General features: G+C 35.1%; 1 long non-coding RNA gene across 1 annotated transcript; it reads left to right on the top strand.

The window, feature by feature from the left end:
* Positions 1-14,190: 14,190 nt before the first annotated feature.
* LOC110921333 lies at positions 14,191-19,925 on the top strand. The gene is made up of 2 exons (XR_002582355.2): positions 14,191-16,276; positions 19,506-19,925. It is a non-coding gene; the product is annotated as an uncharacterized LOC110921333 (long non-coding RNA).
* The last annotated feature ends 4,570 nt before the right edge of the window (positions 19,926-24,495 follow it).

Genomic DNA, 24,495 nt, shown 5'->3' with positions numbered 1-24,495 from the left:
AACGATGGCATATTAACCTTACCACCACCCTTCCCACCCCTTCTCCTTAAACATGTTCTCTTTGCTCCCAAACTTATTAGAAATTTAATATATGTACGTCTCTTTATAAAAGAAAAATTTGCTTCTCTGGAGTTTGACCCTTTTGGTTTTCTTGTGAAGGATTACAAGAAACGGGCCCATATCCTCCGGTGCAACAACAACGGTGAATTATACACACTTTCAACAAGGTCGCAGCTCCACACCTTCCACCTTTGTTGCTCTATCTTCACATCTTTGGCATCAACGTCTCGGTCACCCGGGACCTACTTTATTTTAATCTTTGAAAACATCTAGTTCTATTGTTTTTTTATTAATTCAATAAAAATGTTTGTGAACCTTGTGTTTTTGGTAAGATATATCTTTGTTGTCACAAAGTGAATATTTCAGGTCATGTGTGGCCTTAGATTACGATCCAAGTAAGCGTTTTATCCTACAAATTTTTCGATAAAGAACCAAAAGATTTGGAAGTAGCAAGATTGGTAATTGAAGAATCTTTATTGATTACAAAAATTAGAATACAAAAGAGTTCCATAAGATGGTTTACAAGGTGGAAGTTGGAGTTTTGGAGGTGGTTTGGACAAATGATCACCCTCCCACTTATTATTAACTAGATAACATTTGAAAGATTGTGAATAGTAGATGCAACCCATTAGTCTATATGTGTGGGCCATAGAGCAGGGTCATCCTTAAGAATGATAAATTAAGTTTTAGGCCTCGTGTGAGATAAAAAAATTGGCCCCATCCTTATAAGATAAACTCATCAATCATATATAAAAACCCATAAGACAACGATTTTATGTTGGACTCAGTGTAGCTTTTGGTTCTGAACACGAAATATTGCAAAGACGGAAACATAAACACTGATGACAATGATCAAATCATCCAATGACTGGTGCCTTCTTCAGCTCTGATGTCGTTGGTAGTAGGAAGTCCCAATCGTTGTTTAAGTTTTAGCACCCCATCCAAGTTATTTTTTAATTGGATTTGAAGTTTGTACTTGAATAAAGAATTGAGCCTTTTACAGATTTAGTAAGTCAACATGTAGGTGAATATGAGTTTTTTTAGGCTTAAATTTTTGGTAAGTTACATATTTGGTAAGTTAACATGTAGGTAACATATTTGGTCGATTGAGCTTGAATTTTGAAGACATAAAGTTTTGCTTGCAGATTAGGGTGTTGTAAATCCCAATTAGGGTTGCATGAATCGCCACCATCGGTTAGGGTTGATTGAGATTTAGAGGCTAGATCGATTGTAGGAATTAGATAATGGTAGCTACTAACACAATATATATATATATATGAGAGAGAGAGAAATAGATCGTGAGAAGAGAGTGAGAGACTGAGGTCGATAATGGGGCTACTGTGGTGGTGTGGCGGTCATGTGGGGCTGTCATAAAAATGATAGTTGGTGGTGGTAAAAACCATTTTTTTCAGGCAAGGGAATTGTTGTGGTGGTTTTATAAGTTGGCCGATAATGGGACGACCATGGTGGTTATGACTAAACGACTACCATATTTGGAGGTGGTTTAACCTAGAGATAGCGATGAAAAGAGACTAAGAGTGAGACATAGATCGTAGCGGGAAGGAGAGAGAAAGAGAGGTGATGGCCGGAGACGGAAGGTGGCCATTGGAGACTTCTTCTTGTTTTTGTGGTGGTAACTAGTTGTTAGAGATAAAGAATGGTAGGGGTGGAGGTGGGTTAACATCCAATAAACTATAGTGGGAACCACAATTATTATAGTCTTATGTTGTTTAATTAGTTTTAAGTTTTTATATTATGTTTTCAATATCACGGGTGTTTGAATATTTCATATGTATCAGTTTAATAAGAAAAATTAATCACATATGTTTTTAGGGTCTAAAGGTGTTACAAACGCGTTTGTTCAAATTGCTCGTCGCTCGAAACTTGTTTGAAAAATGTTTAGAATTTGTTCGTTCAATTCAGCTCAATTGAAAAAGGCATTCGGTTCGAATCAGTTCGGTCTGAAACGGACTGAGTATGAGCAAAGGCCCGCTCAGTTTGATGGCTCGAATTAGTTTTTAGTGTGTGTGCATATATATATACGGTAGGAATTCTAAGAGAAGTTCACCATATTTGAGAAACTTGAGAAGTATTCTGGACCACACATTTCACTAACCTTTTCGTAATATACGCATATGTATAGTTTAAATTAACTGTATACATATATGTATATTGTCAAATCTTGAATTATACACATATGTATATAGTCAATTTTAAACTATACATATATGTATATTACGAAAAGCTTAGGGAAAATGTCTGGTCTAGAATGTTTCTCAAGTTTCTCGATGAGCTTAGTGCTTGTCACACGATCCTAACTCTATATATGTGTGTGTGTATATATATATACACACACACATATATATATATATATATATATATATTAATAAAATAAGTAGAGATGCACATTAATAATTCATTTAATTATAGAACTGAAGGATGATACTAATATGAATAAAATAAGTAGAGATGCACATTAATAATGTATGGTCCAAGATCCAACTAGAGTTCATTTAATTATAGAACTGAAGGTTGATACCAATATTCCATTGCCCGATGATCCAATGTCCGTTTGAGTAATTGAGTCAAAATGTTAAAATACTGTAACGTGAAGTGTCGACTGATAATTAAGTGTTAACCCGCCATTCAATTCAGAAGTATATAATCCTAATTAAAACCCCAAATAAACCATCATTATTCGAATTCTCCATAGCCAGGACGCCAACTCCCCAAGGTTTTGCTTTATTCGGTTCATTCGGTTTCAAACTTCTCATCGATCAAGGGTCTGCTTCAATCGATCAATGATTCATCTTTCCGCTCAGATGATATCTTGAGAACCAATTGAGTGTTTATTCTATTCCTTGTTATTTGTTAAATTTATTATTGTCTTCTAATTTGACGAAACTTAGGGACGAAAACTGCACTTTACTCTAAAAACTAACAACCCCATCATCACTTTCCTATTTGTTATGCGACGCTCGATACCCGCTCGACATTCGCTCGAAAAATACTCGGATCGAAAGTCGCTCACTCGACTTTGGCTTGGTTGAAAAGACGCTCGGTTTGTTTTGTAAACAAACCAAACGTAAGTGAAGGTCCGATCAGTTCCGTCGATTCATAAACAACCCTAGTTACAATATTGGAAGGGTTTAGGTGTAATTTCTCCTACTTCGGGATGAATTCTTAAATTTTGGATAACCAGCATGCACTATCCGTATAGTTTACTATTAATAAATTTATCATAGTCGTTAGGGTAAATTACACTTTTCGTCATCGGATTGCAATGGGTAGCCTTTAACTTTAATAATTACAGTTACAATCCTTTATTTGGAAAACGCATTACACCATACGTCCTTTACCATTAACCACTTTAATTTTTAACATTAAGTCAGATCATGTGAGGGCATTTATGTCCGTTCAGCTACTTATTTCTTCCCACCTTCCCACTTTATAAGACCCCTCTTTCAACTTAGTTCCAAATTAGGATTCCAACCTGCAAGTGTGACTTCCAATAAAAAATTAGGGCTTCACTCACTCTCATATTCATAAAAGCTTCCATGAAGGAATGCTCTTTCTATGTGGATATGGTGGCAGAGTATGACCAAAAAGCGCCCGACCGAACATCGACTAACTCAAAACAATTTCAGCGACATTAAACAACATAATCAATCCAGGAATACACGGCATCAACAAAATCACAGTATTTTATTGCTAGATGGCAAGTGCCAAAATAACAAAGCAATGGCCGCAATGGTCGTCATCAGAAGATGGAATCGATGTGTTGGAATGTTTCTGAAAGCGCAAATATATGAAGAAACGTACAAGCATCTTATGTTTCAAAAAGCGCAAATTTGTGTCCTGGAATCCATGCTTGTGACGTCTTGTTCTTCGTCTTTGAATATGTTTCTGATAACGCAAACCAGTGTACTAGAATCGATGCATGTGCCGTCTTGTTCTTCGTCTTTGAATTTGAATTTGAGATCTGGAAACCCTAGGTATGTGATTTAGGGATGATTATGTCTGTGTTTGTGTCTGTATTTATAATATACTTTAAACAAACAAGTAAAATTACCGATCTACCCTCATGTGCAAGTCACATGATCAATTTAACTTAAAATTTTAACCTGGTTAGTGCCAAAGGACCTAGGGTGTAATGTGTTATCAAATAAAGGACTGTGACTGTAATTATTAAAGTTAAAGATTATCCATTGCAATACGATACAAACATAAATAACGAAAAGTGTCATTTACCCAAGATGTTAGAAGATAACCAATGAAAGAAAAATGATGGGTTATTGTTGGATATTTTTTATCTTCAAACCTTTTTTATTTGCTGAGATAAAATATTCAAAGCGGCAAGATATTGTGTGCCCATGAGAGATTGAACTAAAATTTGTTACTTTTTGATTATTCGATTGATATGGAAAAAAGTCACTTGCGTACAAATTTATCAATATATGACATTTTAAAAATACTTATTTTAACAGTGTAGGGTTCCAGCGTGAACAACCTCCCAAGAGTAAACTGCGTGAACAGATATGGACCCTTGATTTCCTTTTTAGTTGTTAAGGGTAGGATTTTAATTATATAAAAAATTAGATTTAAATGATTATTTTAATAATTGAATTAAGTTACATCTTTCCTAATTTAAATTCATTCTCCACATTATGTTTATTTATTAATAAGATAATTATTTCAGATTTCATCACCAGAATTCAAATTTTGATTTTTAAGATCCACGTAACCTTCATATTTCAACGGTATACACATGTGTACTTGGATATAAATAGAACAGTACACATGTGTACTCAGCATCGTACATATGTGTACAACAATTCGCAGGTGTACATCAACATTCAATACAAAAAAAAAATTCTGAGATATCACAAAAACAGACGATATACACATGTGTACATCGCATTAAAAAGAGGGCAAAATCAGAATACATATGTGTACATCACATTTAAACAAATAATTATTTTAATAATTGAATTAAGTTACATATTTCCTAATCCTTGATTTGATTTGTGAGAGATTTATGCAATCAATTTAAGAGGATAATTGATTACTTGATTTGTGAGAGATTTATGCAATCAATTTAAGAATGAAATTACACATATACCCTTTTTGTATTTAATTAAATGGAAAAAATTAACCAAATAATTACCATCATGCAACTCACTTTAATCTCAAGATCATAAAAATCAAGGGTCCAGATCAGTTCACGCAGTTCACTCTTGGGATTTTGTTCATGTTTGAACCTAATCCTATTTTAACATGTGTGCTCTTAAGTTCCACCCTTAATTTTTATACAATGTGGACAATACAATCAAAATCTCTACCATATTTTGCATAATAAGAGCCACATAGCGTTGTCGTTTATGATAATAATCTTAATAATTAAATGCCACATCGTTGACAAGCATCTTAAAAAATAGTTTTTAAATTATAGAAAGAAATGATATATAAACAACATAATTCATTAAGAAAAAGATGTTTGTTCAGATAAAACTAGATTGTTGTCGTAGACCGCACATTGTAACGGTAACGCTTTAGAACATAGGTGGTGGTATGTTATGTGATGTGATGTGTTAACTCTATAAAAACACGTGTTTTAACGTATCCGATCTAACTCAGTATAACCTACGCAAGCATTGCGGTTACAAAAGAAACGGAATCGTACCCAGATTGGTTCGTTTACTGGAGGTTACAGCAAACCATTACACAACCTTTACCGTTGTATAAAGACTAATTAGCGACATCAAAACGTAAAGTAACTCAAATTTATATCGTCGGATGAAAACGTATTATATTTGATCCAACTCGTTTCCGAACACAATTTACATCAAAACGTAGACCAACTGAAAACATACACAAAAATAAGCATAAAAGCGTATTATATATTTGACCAGACTTGTTTTTGAAAAAATATATATCAAAACATAAATTTATATTTGTTTACGTTGAAACGTGAATTTATACTAACATGTATGTCAAAACGTAGAACAATTAAAATCGTACATAAAAATAAGCATAAAAGCACATTATATTTGACCCTACTCGTTCCCGGATGTTTTTATGTCAAAATGTGAATTTATCTGGACATATATTTAAAAATAATTGCGTGACCGAAATATGAATTTATATCGTTAACATTGAAATATGAATTTATACTGATATGTACGTCAAAACGTAGATCATCTGGTAACATACATAAAAATAAGCATGAAAAAACCTTATATTTGACTAGAATTATTTCTGAAAAACTTTACGTCGAAACGTCAATTATACCAACACATATATATAAATAACCACGTGAGAAAATATTTTTTTAAGCTAGAGAATGAAAATACAAAGGTAACGTTTGGAAAGTTAGAACTCAAATGGTGAAAATAACATTTTATAAAGTTTTAGAAAGTATAGAAAGTGTAAATACCCATTTTAAAAGTTTAGAGCTACCAACCTTTGTTTTTAAAAACACATACAATACAATATATACTGTTTTTTTATTTTATACTAGTATTAAGCTCCTGCGTTGCAGCTTTTGTTGTAAAACTGTGTCAAGTAGTACCAATGTTATACCACTGCCAGAGACCACCGACACCGGAAAAGCTCGTAAAAACAAATTAAATAAAAACGACAAAAATAACGCCGAGCGAAAAGCAGACGTAAAATCTTTGAATCACGAACGCTCGTTGCAGAGAAATTAAACCGAAACATAAAACATAGAAAAAAACAACTAAGTCAATCCAGGACCCGCGCGTTGGTCGAAGTTGTTAGGAGAAAAATAGATGTGTTGCGATGGGCCAGTCAAACGGAAAAATATATATGAAAAAAAATGTTGAACCCCACACGCACGTTGCGGTGCATTAATTCACAAAATTTAGAACGAAACGAAAAACTTGGGAAATATGATAAGTATGGTGGACCAAAATTGAAAATAAAAAAGAGTTGAGATTAAATTGCAAAAGATGAAAAACTTTGGGTTTACAGTAAAAAAACAAAGGGTCTAAATTGAAAAATTCAAGTTATTTATTAATCTTAGATAAAGATAAGGATAACAATAAATAATATCACATATTAGTTATTAATATTAATATTAAAAGAAATTTATTAAATAATTATAAATAAAATTTATGAGGTTGAAGGAGAGAATGTCATGTGGCATTATTAGGAGTTTTTTTTATTATAAGTTAGATTCTAATATATACCATACTAGGTTATAACCCAGTGTATTACACGGGTTGAATAAATAAATTTTATATACTAAATAATAAAACAATATATCTTTAAAAATCTCATTTATTGCATGGGTTGAATAAATATAATTTTATTTATTAAATAATTAAAAGTTATATCTATAAGAACAATATTCTACGGGTTGAATAAATGTAATTTTATATACCAAATAAAAAAGTTATATCTTTAAAACCACGTGTATTACATGCGTTGAATAAATAAATTTTATATACTAAATAATAAAACAATATATATTTAAAAACCTCATTTATTGCACGGGTTGAATAAATGTAATTTTATATACCAAATAATAAAAAATTACATCTTTAAAAATATGTGTATTAAACGGTCTGAGTAAATGTAATTTTCTGTACTAAATAATAAAAAATATATATATCCTTAAAAAACTCGTGTATTATATGGGTCGAGTAAATGTAATTTTGTATAGTGAAAATAAAAATATTTAATATATTAACACAAAGTTTGGTTTTCGTAATAAAAATAGATTATTCTGTTGTTGCAAAATTTGTTAACGAAGCCTCAATAAATTTAACCCTTTATTTAAAACTCCGTAAATGTATAAATGATAAATAATATTAGTTAATTTTATTTTAAGTTTCGTAAAATCTATTTGATACCAAACTAAACAAAATGTTCAAATATATAGTTAAGATCAAATTAGATAATTAAGTTTGAATTTGAAGTAAATAGATAAATAAACAAGTAATAATTAATTCTGTAAGTCACGTATAACCGGATCTTTCAATGATATCAACCAATCTTGTGAGAGTGCGGAATCCAATCACAGGATGATTCAAGATAAATCGAAAAATATGAAAATCAAAGAACACAATACCGAATCACCTTTAAACTTGCACACGATTCTATTACTATCAATTAGCAAAATCGTCTGGTACAAGCTTGCAACCAATCGTCTCTCTCTCTAGAGGAAATCTGTAACTGTGAATGTCCAACCCTAAAACAAGTTAGAAACTTGTTTATATACATACCTAAGCCCAAATCCCTACATGGGCTCCCCTTGGGCCTGCTTGGCCCACATGGCCTAAAGCTTGGCCCAAGTGACCTATAAAGGTCCAAAACCTAATATAAACTAACCCGGTAAAGCCCAGTTCGTAACCATAGTCCATTGTATTAATTTGATGCGTCAGTCTCACACTTTAGGGCCTAACAATCTCCCCCTAGACTGATGCCATCAAATTGTCTTCATAACTTGAATTCAGAAACGTCTTCAACGAGATCTATGGTTGTCGCTATGCTGCAGATGTTGTGGAAGTTCTTGACTTCTGAACCCTCAGCACTGGGTCTCTTTCTTCAACTTTTGTGGTTAGCTTCATATCAGGATCACGATCAGCTTTGCTTGAAAATCTTGTTAAAAAGAATGTGAGAGGAGGATTCTCAGCAGCTCTTTTCTTCTTCAATCTTTGTCTTTCAAGCAGGTTCACGGTACTTCTTCAAATGCACTTTCATTGTCAGACGGCGTCTCGTATCCGGTTCTTCTAACTCAGGTACATCTTGTTGTTGTGATGCTTTGGGCTTCTTCAGCAACTAACAGCATCTCAGTCTTCATCAACCCCTGTTCTTGATTGAAATCAAGTTCTGCACATGCTCACAAACTCATAAGCAAACATTTCTTATGCAACAGGGAGAGTACCACATGAACACTAGGTACATGAAATTTCACAATTTAAATTCTTTTAACTTTTGATGATCAGTCAAATCTTCAAGAACGGTTACATTTTTAATTTTTAAGAGAAACAAATAAACACACTATTTTTGGATTTTTGAATTTTTCTATTTTTTTTAATTTTTAATTTTCAAAAACTAAAACAAATAAAAAACTCAAAATATAAACAACTACCATAATATACAATTACAATTGCAAATGGGATCAAAATTCGTTCTCAGGCAGACTAAGGAACACTTTTCAGTACGAGCCTAATCAAACTGGTCTATGCGATTGCCAATATATTTGTCCACTTAAACTTTAACGACTCAACTTTCAATTTTCAACTTCGTGATATGCTTAAGGTAATATTATACTATTATACCCGTGTGTCCCATTCCAAGGCATACCCCCGCGATCAAGGTAAGCACAACGATTCATCGTAATAGGTGAGTATACTGATGTCATCCTTTAAGATATCCTGACTGTGCAGTCTGCATATAATCTGTTTTATCATGTTTTGATTTCTTAACAATGAACACCCAAATAAATACTAATCAAATCCCGGAAATATAAACAGCACACTCTATCATGCAAGTATCTTCCCTACCACATATTTCACAAGTCCAATCCAGATTTCTGAAATCTTAACTGGGAGTAGGTTGAGAAAAGAACATAATAGATCTTTTGCAGAGATGATATAATATACAGATCAAATGAGTTTTTCTCAATTTGATATAGGTTTCTTGGGGTTTCTTTTGGGCACTAGAGGGCCTCTTTCGGGTGTATTAGATCTATAGCGCGACAACGTACAGCTAGGTCAGCATGTATCTGGATGCAGCAGAAGCTGTCGTTGCCTAGCACCTCCAGGTCAGCATATATCTGGATGCAGCAGAGGAGGTACACGACTTTTTTTAGAGAAGATTTCAGAATCAGATCAAAATTGTGTGTATCGGGAAACATACAGACATTCAAATAGATATGAGCTAATTCCAAGTGACTTTCTTTCCTGGGGTCATGTACAATTTTAGTTCTAAGCAGAAGGACAACCAAGATATCCTCGGATGATTCAACAATATAAAGACCCGAAACCTCAGATGTTGGCTATCTATCAACGCAAGATTTAAGACCGTAAAATCATACGCCTTTGGTATGTTACCCACATGATACATAGTTCGTTATGTTTATATCACTTAGTATCTTTTATCATGTTGAGCGTCAAGCCTATCGACATATCGCAGTAGATCCTAGTCTTTTCAGCTGTGGCACCTTACATGTGTTAGTCAAACCCTTTAACACAAACATTTATTTCACTTCCCATATCATGCAATCTTTCTTTTTGGCTTTTTCATTTTTCTAATATTTTTGTATTTTTCTCATTTTCTCCCCCTAAACACTATATATGTCTCTCTCTCCCCCTAAATTTGTGCAGAAATCTTGGATTTTTGCGCAAATTTACCCTTTACAAGAGAAAGGACACTGTATATACAAGGTTATAAACTAAGAAAAAGAGAGAAAAATATTTTTGTTTAACCGTTCTGTCATCAGATTGAAGACTAATCAAATTCAAATCAAAGGACGGAATTTAAACGGTACCTTTTGCTGATCATTTCTTACTTCTCTAATCTCCTCCAATGGAAACATATCATCTGTAAAAAAAAATTTGAACTTTTTGCAACAGAGAAATGTTACCCGTTTTATCTCTGGAACAACCGCTATCAACATTCCAGAGATTGTCAACAGCTCCTCCTTGGTTGTTCCTGAAAAGTAAGGAGGTTAGTAAGACATGGGTACCCAGGCCATCGTGGTCCTGGGATTTCCTGAAGCATCAAAATAAGACACTTCTTTTAAACACAAGTCCCCTTTCATTTCAAGGATTGGAGATGTAGTTGCTTTTTGTTTTGCTCTCCAAATTTGTTTAGGCTTTTCTAGTTTCTTAGATGCCTTTGGCAAAACATTTGGCTTATCAACCTTGTTATTTTTCGAAACTTTTGTAGGTTTCAAAGCTTGTTTTCTTTTTGCTTTAGCAACATTCCAATCCCCATCAGAAGGTTTAACCGTGGGATTCACATTCTTCATTGCCTTAGGTGAAGATACCTCCATCGGCTTAGAATGATAGTTGCCCTTTGGTGTAACCCTCTGATTTTGCATATAGTGGGGTACGTAAGGACGATGTGTGCAATTTCGAGCAATGTGACCAGCAATGCCGCAATTGAAGCATGTTTGTCTCTTTACGTAGAATGCATTCTGATCAGCTGGATTTGCTCCTGAAGACCCTGAAGGACGAACCGGTCCTTTCTGTGCTTGATTTTGTTGCACATTTCTTGCAGACGACGATGAATTTGGATGTCTATACTTGTCGTTTGCAGGGGCCTTCTGTGGTGGAGATTTATTCTGAGTTTTCTTGTTTTGAGTAGACTGCACGTCATGTTCAGAAATCTCACCAGTCTTTCCGAAAGCTTTGTTAGCACAGTCAAATGCATATTTTTCACATTTGCCGTTAGTGACTGGCTTAACAAAAGTATTTTTCACATTACGGGCCTTTTGAGGACTATTGTTGCCCGTTGAGGACTGTGGAGAGCCTGCTTGTCTTTGATGTTTAGGCTTCTTCTTTCCACGTCCTTTACTTGCTTGCTTCGGCTCTTGTTGCTTGATCTGAGCCTTTTCGTCACCAACCGAAGGTTTAGACTGTTCAGCTTGCGCATTTGGAGCCTTGGTCACGTCAATCTTCACTTCTTCCTTTGACGAATTTTCAGCACAAGTCGGTTCTTCACATGACATCCTTGAGCTGAATTCACCAGAATCAACTGATTCCAATTTCTCAGAATCAGCTGCTTCAGGTGATTCGCGTTTGGAATCAGACGGTTCAGCCGGCTCATTCGTTTCATTTGCCGATTCAGTCTCTCTAACACAAGCATCAACGTTTTCACCCAAACCATCAGGCCTGACATTCTTCAACATAGATTGCAAAAATGAGCCAAAAATGTCACACACATGAGAACTTGACGCTTGTTCATTTTCAACGACACCTTCAACTTTAACTTCATCTGCAAGAGAAGACGAAGCATTAGGATCAAAAGTACCCTTGGAAACAATATTTATCGAAGGAGTCGCTTCTTTATCAACAGGTCTGCTGTTGATTGATGACTTATCAGTTTTAGGACCGTAAGTCATCTTGTTCTCATTCATCAATTCCTCCTCAGTCATGGGTAAGTATGTGTAATTGTCATTGTAAGGAGGAGGAACTTGATTAAAACCCAATCCCAACCCTTTTCTTTTCTGGTATGCTAGCTGTTGATCACACAGGTTTTTGACTAATTTGCTGGAAGAATCAAATTTTTTAATATTTAGCTCATTTATTTGATATCTATCTCTGATATCCTCCAGTTCCTTAGTCACATCGCATAGTTTTTCTTGAACCATGAAGAGTTGGGCTGTTTTTACACTAACATCATCCTTAAGTTTGATGATGTCTTTTCGCTGAGCTTCAATTTTATCTTTATAAAGCTTTTCATTCTTTGATAAAGTAAAATTTTTATTTTTTATGTCGTTGTATTCTTGAATCAACTCAGCATTGTTTAACCGATATGCCTCATTTCTATTTCTACACTCAGGAGTGCAAAATACAGAAAGTATCTCTTCACGCTCACGAGTAACTTCTTGAGCCATGGGTTTGTTAAACATAAATGCTGAATTTTGTGATGAGTCAGCATTGCCATAGGATTTGATGAGAGAGATCAGCTCATCTGACTTCATTTTGTAACAGTTGCCTTCGGTTGTCACTATTATCTGATTAACATTCATTAACCAACTACAGTTCCCTTTTATAGCCTCCAGAAGCTTTCTGTTGCTCACGCGAGTAGGCACCACCATTTCTGCCTTTTCCATTTCAGAGAGCAGTTCAGTAAACCGACCTGCAAGAGCTTCTATCGATTCACCGTATAAGTAACTGAATCCTTCGAATTTCTGCTCAAGCATCTCTCTTTTTGAAGACATTTTAAGATTTGATCTCCCAAAAAATATGATCTTTTAACTATTCCCTCAACACAATCTCAAGCGAGAACCCGTGCACTCGCTAACTGAAACCTTTTGCACGCGAAGGAACCTGCTTTCTGAACCGTACCTCAAAACCTGTCAAACCGAATTCACCACCAAACAAACCCCCTTTTTTCTTAATTAATTAATTTTTTTTTTTAATTATCAATTTGTTTTTATTTTTTTTTATATAAGAAAACTAATTATTATTATTATTATTATTAAAACCTAATGATTATGTAATGATGAGTTAATAATAATTATATAATGATTAACAAATGATTGTTTATGATTATATTATATTTGATCTCAATTAAAAGAAAAGCTGATATTATAAGTCCCTGATCAAGTCGTCGTCTTCTTCGATTTAAACACACCGAACCCTACTTATAAATCTCAGGCGACTGATCAAAGGTGGCGGTGCTCGGAGATGGAAACCGGAGATCGTTGGGGGTCACCGGAGAAGATGGACAATGACCAACCTTGAAACAGAAAACACGAAAACACGACTCGAAAACTCGGTAACTTGAGAACTCAAAAACACGTAATTCGTCGGAGATAGATGAAGATGATGGATCTGAAATCTCTGTGACCGGAGAAGATGATGGAGGGTATGATGGTCGACGGCGAGGGTTGATGAAGAGGATGACCGATGATGATGATGATGATGAACGGCGGAGGAGGTGGTTATGGAGGTGACGGAGGTGATGATGAACGGGGATGGGAACGTGGTGAACGATGACCGACGATGACCGAGATGATTGATTCAGACGATGACAGAGATGCAGGCCGGAGATTGACGACCGGAGATGGTGTAGGTTGTAATGATGACGGTGATTCAGGAAGGTGATTGACGACCGAGATGATTAATTCAGACGATGACAGTGAAAGTGATAAGAGATGGTTGCGACTCGGAACCGTGGTTGCGAGTCGGACGAGTCGGAACGGTGGTTGCGACTCGTAATGGAGTTGATGCGAGTCGTTATTGCGAGTCGGAGATTGCGAGTCGGAACGAAACCGTGAAGAGCCGAAACCTTGATTGCGACTTGATGAAGATGATCAGTGGTTGCGACTTGCTGTCGTTGAAGAAGGTGAAACGGTTGCGACAAAGGAGTTTGCGACTGAAGGTGTTTTAACTGAAGGTTGCGACTGGAACCTGAAGGTGTTTTAACTGGAGGTTGCGACTGGTGTTAAAATGTAACATTCTTTTATCTTAATTCATACATCAAATAAAATACGTTACATGTTCAGTGGGTTGTTTGTATAAAAGTTAATCTGTTCTATAAGTTGTATGGGCTGGTAAGTTGTATGGGCCTTGGGCTTATTTGTGTGTTAAGTTTGCAGTTTTGGAAGATTAGGGGGCAAAGTGAAACATGGGCTGTTGCTGTTATAAAAAGGGAAAAGTTAAGTGCATCTGGATGATTCTAACACGCCTGTTTCTCTCTTATCCCACCTACCTATCCTTCTTCAGTCTGTTACAAGTTGTTCAAGTAGCTGTTACAAGTCGCTGATGATGTTGATGATCCAGTGTGGATCTTATTTCAGTTGTTGATCCTTCGTGTGGATCTGTGGTTACTATAGATCCCATGGATCTCTGTTTTTGGTTGTGTTGTTCTTGTTAATCAACTGATAATCATCAGTTGATTATTTATTATTTCTTGTACTGTTTCTATTTTGGATCTTACAGTTTGTAAGGTCTTGGGAGGTTGGGTGTTTTTTCGGTTTGGGCAAATAATAAAGTTTTCGTCACCGGTTTTTGTCGCTTCTTTGTTGTTCTGTATTGTTAGTTGTTTGTGTCATAGTTTTTCATACCATTTTGACATGGTATCAGAGCTTAGGCTCTTGATTCTTCATCTTCCGCTGGTCTAGTTTTTGGTGCTTATTCAAGTCCATACTTCTGATTGTAGTCAGAATCTTAGATCTAAACCCATGGTTATTGCTGTTCTTTGAAGGTTTGGATTCGAAACCCTAACCTAGGGTTTGTCGGTTCCAAAACAGGTGTTCAACAACACACCGATCTTAACACAAACAAAGCACATCTGTCATTTTCACTTTCCTCGATCGCAACAATGTCTTCAAGTTCAGGATTCAGCGGTGATGAAACCGCTCCCTTTTTTTCGGTTTCCTCGGCGCTGCTGCCGCCCTTGTCTTCTCCTGTATGGGGGTTGCATATGGGACTACTAAGAGTGACTACTAAGAGTGGTGTAGGTGTGGCGTCATTGGGGGTGATGAGGTCGGGGCTAGTGATGCTGGTGTTAGGCATGAAACGCTCAAGATCTGGGGACAAGTGCTTGATTCAGATCTGTTGGTCTGGTGTTGTATTTGTCGACATGTGAATGGTTTTTTGAATGGAAAAGTGTGAAGCCTAAGATCTGGTATGTTGAAGTCTGTTCTTGCTCTATTTCTTGATGAAATTGAAAGAATCTATAGACGAGATTTAGGGTTGCAATCAAAACCCTAACAATGATTCTTGGCGAATTTTTCCTGTTTTGGTTCTGTTATGTTGGGCTTTCTTGAAGACATCAGAACCCTAAGTGAAGGGAAGGTCACATACCTTGATATGAAAAGGAAGCCCTAACTGAGAAAGTCAAAAATTTGAAGCAGTATTATGGGCTGAGAAGAAAGCAAATGGTGGCTAATGGGCTTAGGACAAGATGATGTCTCGTGGTATATTGGTGCTATAAAGGTGCAACTGTTCAGTTGTCAAGAAAACAAATCAGAAAAGTCATGTACCTACTTTTAGGGTTTCTCTCATTTTGTTTACAGTTTTTTTCTCATATCGTCTCTAGGGTTTGAACATGTAGTGTTCCGTTTTGCTGTTAGATTGAGAGTTTTATGAGAGTAGATCATTCTAGTAATGTTCTATGTGTGAGCTGTGTGTTGTTATTAGGAGTCCTAATTTGTTTTTTTATTAGCTCATGTGTCTGATTGTCTGGGGTTTCCGTTGTGTTCTGTATTTGTCTCTTGTTTTTTTTGTCTGGTCTGTTTTGATCTCTTTCTTGGAGTGTGTGCAGGTACATATCTTGTGAGATCTATTATCTGCTCTTGTTTCTTGGTGTTACACAAATCCTAATTAGGGTTTGTTGGAGGTCAAGGAGGAGACCTATTATCTGCTGTTTCTGAAGACCTGTGTTGGTCTCTGAACCCTAGAAGGTTCAGGGCAAACTAACAAGGTGTTGTTTGTTTTTGGCTTGATCAGTTCTTGTAGTTCTCGAAAACTACAGTTCTGATCTTCTTTTGAAGCATATTGCACCCTTTGTAAGATCCATCCATTCTACTTTTATTTTTTGTTCCTTTGTTATTGATTAGTTGAAGTCGGGGTAGTGAGGACCGGCACCTTTGATTGTTATAGTTAATTCTTGTCTACTCTGTGATTACTTGTTTTTGTCTGTTTCTTCTTGTTGCGGTTGTTATTGTCATTTGTTTGATTGTGGCTCCTGAGTAAAGACATGTCCAGGCACCATAGAGTGATGAACCTGGAATCTTGTCCCTGACTCAGCTTCGCCTTAGGGTTGTTTGCTCTTATTTTCTGTTGCTTCTGTAATTAGTTATCCGTCTGATAACTTGTGTTCTCCTGGTTATATAGTGTTGTTTATATGTTTTTTGTCTTGGTTTAAAAATGCTAAATTGTTTTTTAAAAAAAGTTCATAAAAGAGTAGAGATCATATGGTCACAAACTCTATGTTATGGTATTCTAGTTTTTTATTGTTGTTTGTGCAGATTGTTATTTGTTATGTGAAAAATTCTTATTGACTGTCTGTTCAAAGTCTTTTGTTGAGAACAGTCAAAATGTTTGTTTGTTATATGAGTTGTATGTACTTTTTCTCAATGTTATGTGGTTTACAGTAAACGGGTTTTTTAAATCATTCTTATATGTCTATTAAAATTGTGGAATGGGAGTGTAGCATCTTGTTCATTTGAGTTCATGTTGTTCTCAGTCTGTCTTGTTATCAAGGTTCTTAAACTCAAATAATGTTTTCTTGTTAGTATGAGAAATGTTATATGTTAGGTGTGGTTCATGCTTCAAATTTTTTGAAATGTTCAATAAATTTGTACAAGTTTTCTTGGTTTATTGAACCTAATGTCTATATGTCTTGGATCATGTGATTCGATTCTGTTTTGGACTGTCGAAGTGTCTTCTGGGCGTTGTTCATATGTCTTATTGTTTTTTGTTGTATGATTAGTCAAGCCATGTGGTTTGCGTGTTCTCTAATCAGTTGTTGTGCAAAGATTGTTCTTGATGTTTGTGTCAGTCTAGTTATGAGATCTTATGTAGATTCTTTTTGTCTTGAATGTTGTTTAAATGTCTCTTGTTTGCAGTCTTTGTATCTGCCTGTCTTTGATATTGGTTGTATGGTTAGTTGAGATGTGTAGTTTATGTTTAACCAATGGTATTATCAAGATTGTTTGTATATGTGACAGCCTTGTATGTTATCTCTTGTGAGGTGTTTTTTTGGTTGCAAAATATGTTATTTTGTGATTTTGTTTGGCTGTGTCTTATTGTCTTGTGTATGTCTTGTTATTCTTTGCCTTGTATGAGATATAAAGTCAAGTGATTTTGTGTTTCATTTTTGTTAGGTTGGAATTGTTGTCTGATATAGAAGTGTGTACTTCTCTTTTATCAGTGTTATTATGAATCTTGTTGTCTGGATCAATAGTATTGTCAAGTTTGTTCTAGAATGTTTGTACAGCCTTCTATTTGCTCTCATGTATGAGATGTGTGTTCCGTTTGCAAATCGTGTGATTTTGTGTTCTGTCGGAACTTGTTTGGTTGTATTGTTTAATCTGATGTCTGCGTTGTTATCAGAGTTTTTCTTTGAATCGTGTGATTCAGTTTGTTGTGAAGTTGTAAAATTTTATTTGCTTGATTCAAATTAGTCTTTATGTTCTTTACAAGTTTATGTTTCTTGTAAAGTTGTAAAAGTTTTTGGTCAAGTCAAATTAGTTTCTTAAGATCTTCACAAGTATTGTTTTTTCGGTCTTGGTATCGTATTCTTAAAAATCGTGTGATTTTTAGTTTAAATGGTATAACTGTGGTATTGTTAATGGACTGTGTGGTTCATTGTTCTAATTAGAATATGTTTTCTAATTGTCTGTTGTCTCACTTGGTTTGTATATGTATGAATTGTGTGATTCAATTTTGTGGTTCATGTCTTGTGTAATTGTAAAGGTTTTTTTTGGTAAAAACAAATGAGTCTTTGTGAGTTCTTGACCAACTTTTTTTGGTTCAGATGTGATGTGGGTCTGAAAGTTTTTAGACATGTGACTTTATGTGTCGTTTAAGTATTTGATTCTTTTGAATGTAGAGTCGAAGTCTATTGTTCAATAAGAATTTATAAATCTTGTCATATGTGAATTCTTGTTATGACAGTTTTTTTGTGTGGTTGAAGATTCATGACATTCTTGTTCGTTTTAGACTTAGTTGTGAGTTGTGAAGGTTATTCGGTATTGTGCTAATTTTTAGTTTATAACTCTTTGTTTGCCAGGGTTGCTTCTTGACTTATCTAAGTCTTTATGTGATCAGTTTATAAGCATGGTAAATGGTTATCGAATCTTATGATTTTTCTTTACAGAATTGTCCTGCATTATGTGATATCTTCTTGACTTCAATACTGTTAACATTGTTTTCTGGGTATGATCTGTATATCATATTATATGATTATCATATCTCATGTTTTGAATAGGTCCAACGTGAGCTGTTTTTCGAGCTTGTCTCTTGTATGTTGTTGCGTTAGCCTGGTGTTTCTATCTTTGTGTAAGAGATGTGTTTCTGATTGTGTATTTTCCCAGAATCTGTAAAGGCTATTATTGTTGTCTGGTGTTCTTTGATATAGAGAGTTCTTTGATTTGTTGGTATTTCTGTTTTACTTCAAGGAATCTCATGTCTTGTCTTGTAGCTTGTCAGAGTTAGGATTTTTGGTTAAAAAATCCTACTTTTTATTTGTCCTCATGTTGTTGTGTATATGACTCTATTGCAATTAGTTAGGGTTATAATTTGTATTGTATAGTATAGTTTTTGGTAAATACTTGGTATTAAATGCAGTTTGCTTAAAATCTAGTAAATTGCTGAAGGTTAAGTTATTCTGTGATCGTTAGTCTGTCATTTCTATATCGTTTAATCCGGTATTTCATGAACAGACTAAAACATTTTGAGATTGATTTGCATTTTCTGAGAGAAAAGATTGCAAATGGTATTGTTCTTTTTGAGAAAGTTGCTTCTGATGATCAGTTGGCATACCTATTCACGAAAGGGTTGAATGGGTTTCAACATCAGGATTTATGTAAAAAGTTGGGAATGGTTAACGTATTTGCTGTATGAATTATGGGGGGATGTTAAAATGTAACATTCTTTTATCTTAATTCATACATCAAATAAAATACGTTACATGTTCAGTGGGTTGTTTGTATAAAAGTTAATCTGTTCTATAAGTTGTATGGGCTGGTAAGTTGTATGGGCCTTGGGCTTATTTGTGTGTTAAGTTTGCAGTTTTGGAAGATTAGGGGGCAAAGTGAAACATGGGCTGTTGCTGTTATAAAAAGGGAAAAGTTAAGTGCATCTGGATGATTCTAACACGCCTGTTTCTCTCTTATCCCACCTACCTATCCTTCTTCAGTCTGTTACAAGTTGTTCAAGTAGCTGTTACAAGTCGCTGATGATGTTGATGATCCAGTGTGGATCTTATTTCAGTTGTTGATCCTTCGTGTGGATCTGTGGTTACTATAGATCCCATGGATCTCTGTTTTTGGTTGTGTTGTTCTTGTTAATCAACTGATAATCATCAGTTGATTATTTATTATTTCTTGTACTGTTTCTATTTTGGATCTTACAGTTTGTAAGGTCTTGGGAGGTTGGGTGTTTTTTCGGTTTGGGCAAATAATAAAGTTTTCGTCACCGGTTTTTGTCGCTTCTTTGTTGTTCTGTATTGTTAGTTGTTTGTGTCATAGTTTTTCATACCATTTTGACAACTGGACCGATGAAGAAGGTTGCGACTTGAGAAGTTAGGACTCGGAACCGTTTAAAAAATCCTTTGCACTCTTGGAATCAGTTTAAAATTCAAACCAAATATTTGTTTTAAAAAACAAACAAGAAAGATATCCCGAGAATTTTGTGATTTCGGTAATTTTGGAAAAATCAAGAATTTTCAAAAACAAACAATTTCGAGATTTTTTTTTTTTAAATAAAGAATTTTTTTTAAAAATAAAAAAAATTCCTTTAACACAATTTTGAAACGGATCAAGGAGCAAATTATGGCAATTTTTCAATAATAACCCGATGAACACGATGAAGAACGCTAAGAACACGAAGAACACCGAACCAAAAATAACGAAAATCTTGAATCTTTGATATCACACCGAGCCTAGAAACAGGTTCTAAAGGCTCTGATACCACTTGTAAGTCCCGTATAACCGGATCTTTCAATGATATCAACCAATCTTGTGAGAGTGCGGAATCCAATCACAGGATGATTCAAGATAAATCGAAAAATATGAAAATCAAAGAACACAATACCGAATCACCTTTAAACTTGCACACGATTCTATTACTATCAATTAGCAAAATCGTCTGGTACAAGCTTGCAACCAATCGTCTCTCTCTCTAGAGGAAATCTGTAACTGTGAATGTCCAACCCTAAAACAAGTTAGAAACTTGTTTATATACATACCTAAGCCCAAATCCCTACATGGGCTCCCTTTGGGCCTGCTTGGCCCACATGGCCTAAAGCTTGGCCCAAGTGACCTATAAAGGTACAAAACCTAATATAAACTAACCCGGTAAAGCCCAGTTCGTAACCATAGTCCGTTGTATTAATTTGATGCGTCAGTCTCACACTTTAGGGCCTAACAAATTCAAATAAATAATATTATAAATGAGAAGAAGATTAAACTAAATAATAATTATCCATAAGATATTAAACTAAATAATATTTAGTAGAAGAGTTATCTATAATTGATTAGAAGAGATTAAACTAAAATAATAATTATTTATAAGAGATGCCCTAATATGATGACAAGTGTCTCCAAAGTAATTTTTTTATTATATAGTAAAGATTCAATTTCACAGCAGGAGATAGTTAAAGGTAAATAAGAATTATGACGAATTATTTTAAAGTTGTAATATATACTGTATTCAACAATTTCACAGTAGGAGATAGTTAAAGGTAAGTAAGAATTATGACGAATTATTTTAAAGTAAACGTTAAAACGAATTCCCCATTCCCCATTCCCCAGTATATTAAAAAGGAAACGTTTTGAACAGTAGTAACAATATAAGTATATTAAAAAGGTTACTAAGTAGAAAAGCAGGGACGCAGCTTTCTTGGGGTGGAAGGGGCGCCCCCCTCCCCCCCCCCACTTTTCGACGCGTAGTGTTATGAACAGTACATTCGCATAGAAATTTTTAGGTATATACATTTTCTCCCCCGGAATTGGGAAAAATCGACCCCCCAAACTTCGCCAATGTAAAAAAGGTTATAATAATAAATATAGTTTTTTAATTATTTTTATTATCTTCTTCATATATATTAAAAGGGAAACGTTTTGAACAGTAGTAACAATATAAGTATATTAAAAAGGTCACTAAGTAGAAAAGCAGGGGCGCAACTTTCTTGGGGTGGAAGGGGGCGCCCCCCCCCCCCCACTTTTCGACACGTAGTGTTATGAACAGTACATTCGTATAGAAATTTTTAGGTATATACGTTTTCTCCCCCGGAATTGGGAAAAATCGACCCCCCAAGCTTCGCCAATGTAGAAAAGGTTATAATAATAAATATAGTTTTTTAATTATTTTTATTATCTTCTTCACTTTTTAAGTTAGATAAATTTATGTCAACTGGTACTGGTATCGAAAATATCAATACGGTTATCAGTACATGAAGGTAAAAACCGACACCAGTCTGGTACAGAAAACACCATAAGTCGGTATCGAATTGATTTTGAAAATCTTTTAGTTCGGAAAATTCGGTACTGCTACCCGGTACCATTTTCTCATCTCTGATCACGGGCGTCGTACGAACAACAACGGTATCGTGCAACTTTTTTTGTTGATTTTCTTCAACTTTTAATGATTTCTTTTTTTAGTTTCAGAGGTAGGGATGAGCTCGATGCCAACCAATACTGAATCGGTACTGGTACCGAAAATACCAGTTACGGTACCGGTATATGAAGGTAAAAAATGGTAGCGAACTGGTACCAGGAACGCCAAAAGTCATCCCGAATTGGTACTTAAGATCTTTCGGTTCAGAAAATTCGGTACCGGTACCCAGTATCATTTGCTCATCTCTGATCACATGTTTCATACAAACAACATTATTACGATACAACTTTTTTGGTTGATTTTCTTTTGATTATCTTTTAGTGTTTTTTCTTATATTTTCTTTTTATTCTTGTCAAAGTTTTCCGTACGCAACGCGCTTGTAGTGATTTCAAAACTCATGTAAACACAAACTAAACAACAAAAGACGTTTGCCGCAACGCAGCGATAGTAAAAAAACTAGTTAAATAAAATTTAGAAACTTGAAATGGATTAAAAGGCATATATGCGGTCAACGATCCCAGCTACACAAATTGCCGATTGCAATAACTGTTGGCATGCACCAGGGAACGCGTCAGTTGCCATCTACGACCACAACTTTAATTGACCACGTTCGATGTTACCTTATATACTTTTGTTCTACTTTTCAGTTTCCAAATAGCTTTTTTTTTTTTTTTTTTTTTTTTTCTTTGAACTAGTTTCTCACAGAATAAAATATACAAAACTTTAAGGGGAAAACAACATTATAATTACGGTAGAGATAGTTGTGGTTATTGTAACACCCACTGACCGTACATTTTTAAAGTCAATACAAAACTATATTTTTATAAAATGGTCTCACCTTTTCAACTTAAAACACAATTAGCAGAATTGTTTTTAACAAAAATACATATTAACTATGTATTTAAAACTGGTTTACAATTGAGGTAGTGAGGTACGATTGTTGGCGTTATACATTCACTCGAATGGAATGACCCATAACGGATAAGGCTAAGTTTCGAAAAACATGATCAACATCATCAGTCCGAGAAACTCGAGTGACAATCCAACTATCTGAAATCCTTTGCCTAAAATGTTTCAAACTTACAATACAGACAATGCTAAGTAAGAGTAAGAACATACCATGTTATTAAACCACCTCATAAAAATATTTTGTAAAATTTCAACATAGGCTTGGGATACCGGTACTCTCCGGGGTGATGCCCTCTCCAAAATGCATTTTTCAGTGTACTAGTTTATACATCATATAATAGCTACTAGACATATTGCAATGTATATTTTCGAATAATATGTATACACTACGGACATTGCTCCTTTTTAACAAATTTTTATACCTAAATACCATATAAGTACATAATCTTACACCTATAAGAATTTAGATGTATACCTGTTTTGTGCGGGATTAAAACCATACCAATAGATAGGGGTGCAAACGAGCCGAGCCGAGCCTGAGCTCGGCCAGGCTCGAGCTCGATTAACTTATGAGAGCTCGGGCTCGAGCTCGGCTCGTTTGTATTTTATCAAGCTCGAGCTCGGTTCGGGCTCGGCTCGTTTATTATCTATTAATAAGTATATTAAATAAAAATAATATAAATAATAGACTTTTTAGGCTTGCGAGCTCGATAAGTAAAGCTCGGGCTCGGGCTCGTTAACTAAATAAGCTTATTTTTAGGTTTGAGGTCGGCTTGTAAACAAGTTTAAATAAGCTCGGCTCGACTCGGCTCGTTTACACTATGGCTCGATAAGGCTCGACGAGCCTAACGAGTTGCACATGTGAGGCTCGAGCTTGGCTCGGGCTCGATAAACAAACGAGCTTTGTTTGGAGGCTCAAGCTCGGCTCGGGCTCGATAAGGCTCGGCTCGTTTCGAGCTTTTTCTCGAGCCGATCTTGAGTAGCTTGCGAGCCGCTCGGCTCGTTTACACCCCTACCAATAGACCACTACATCTAGTGGCGAAGCTTGAGATTTCCGACCGAGAGGTTGAAAACGTATATACACAAAAATTTCTATAAAACCCGGGGGGGGGGGGGGGGGGGAGGGGGCAAAAACGTATATACCAAAAAAAATCTATATGAAAACTACCTAAATTCCACTACTGAGCGAAAAGTTCGGAGGGTCGGCCGTCCCCACCATGCTTCGCCCTGACTACATCATAGATATGAGGAACAGACACCATATAACTAGACCACTAGGTTATGAATTAATACAAACATTGTTAGTAGTGTAACATATATATGTATATATTTATTGTTATATACGAAAAGTAATTTGCTAATTTTGGTTATATAAAACTAGGCTACAAGTTGGCTAAAAAGTCTAAAATTTCTAAAATTTCTAAAAAGTGTAAAAATGCTATAAAACCCCATGATGTCAATCATAAAACACACGCTAAACCCACAAATAACATAATAAAGATTTCTAAAACGCCATATATGTGGATTTTGTTTT

This window comes from Helianthus annuus, chromosome 11 (genome assembly GCF_002127325.2).
Source record: "Helianthus annuus cultivar XRQ/B chromosome 11, HanXRQr2.0-SUNRISE, whole genome shotgun sequence".
In the NCBI taxonomy this organism is placed as follows: Eukaryota; Viridiplantae; Streptophyta; class Magnoliopsida; order Asterales; family Asteraceae; genus Helianthus; species Helianthus annuus.
Note: the sequence above shows the minus strand (reverse complement) of the source record. Positions and strands in the feature narration are given on the sequence as shown.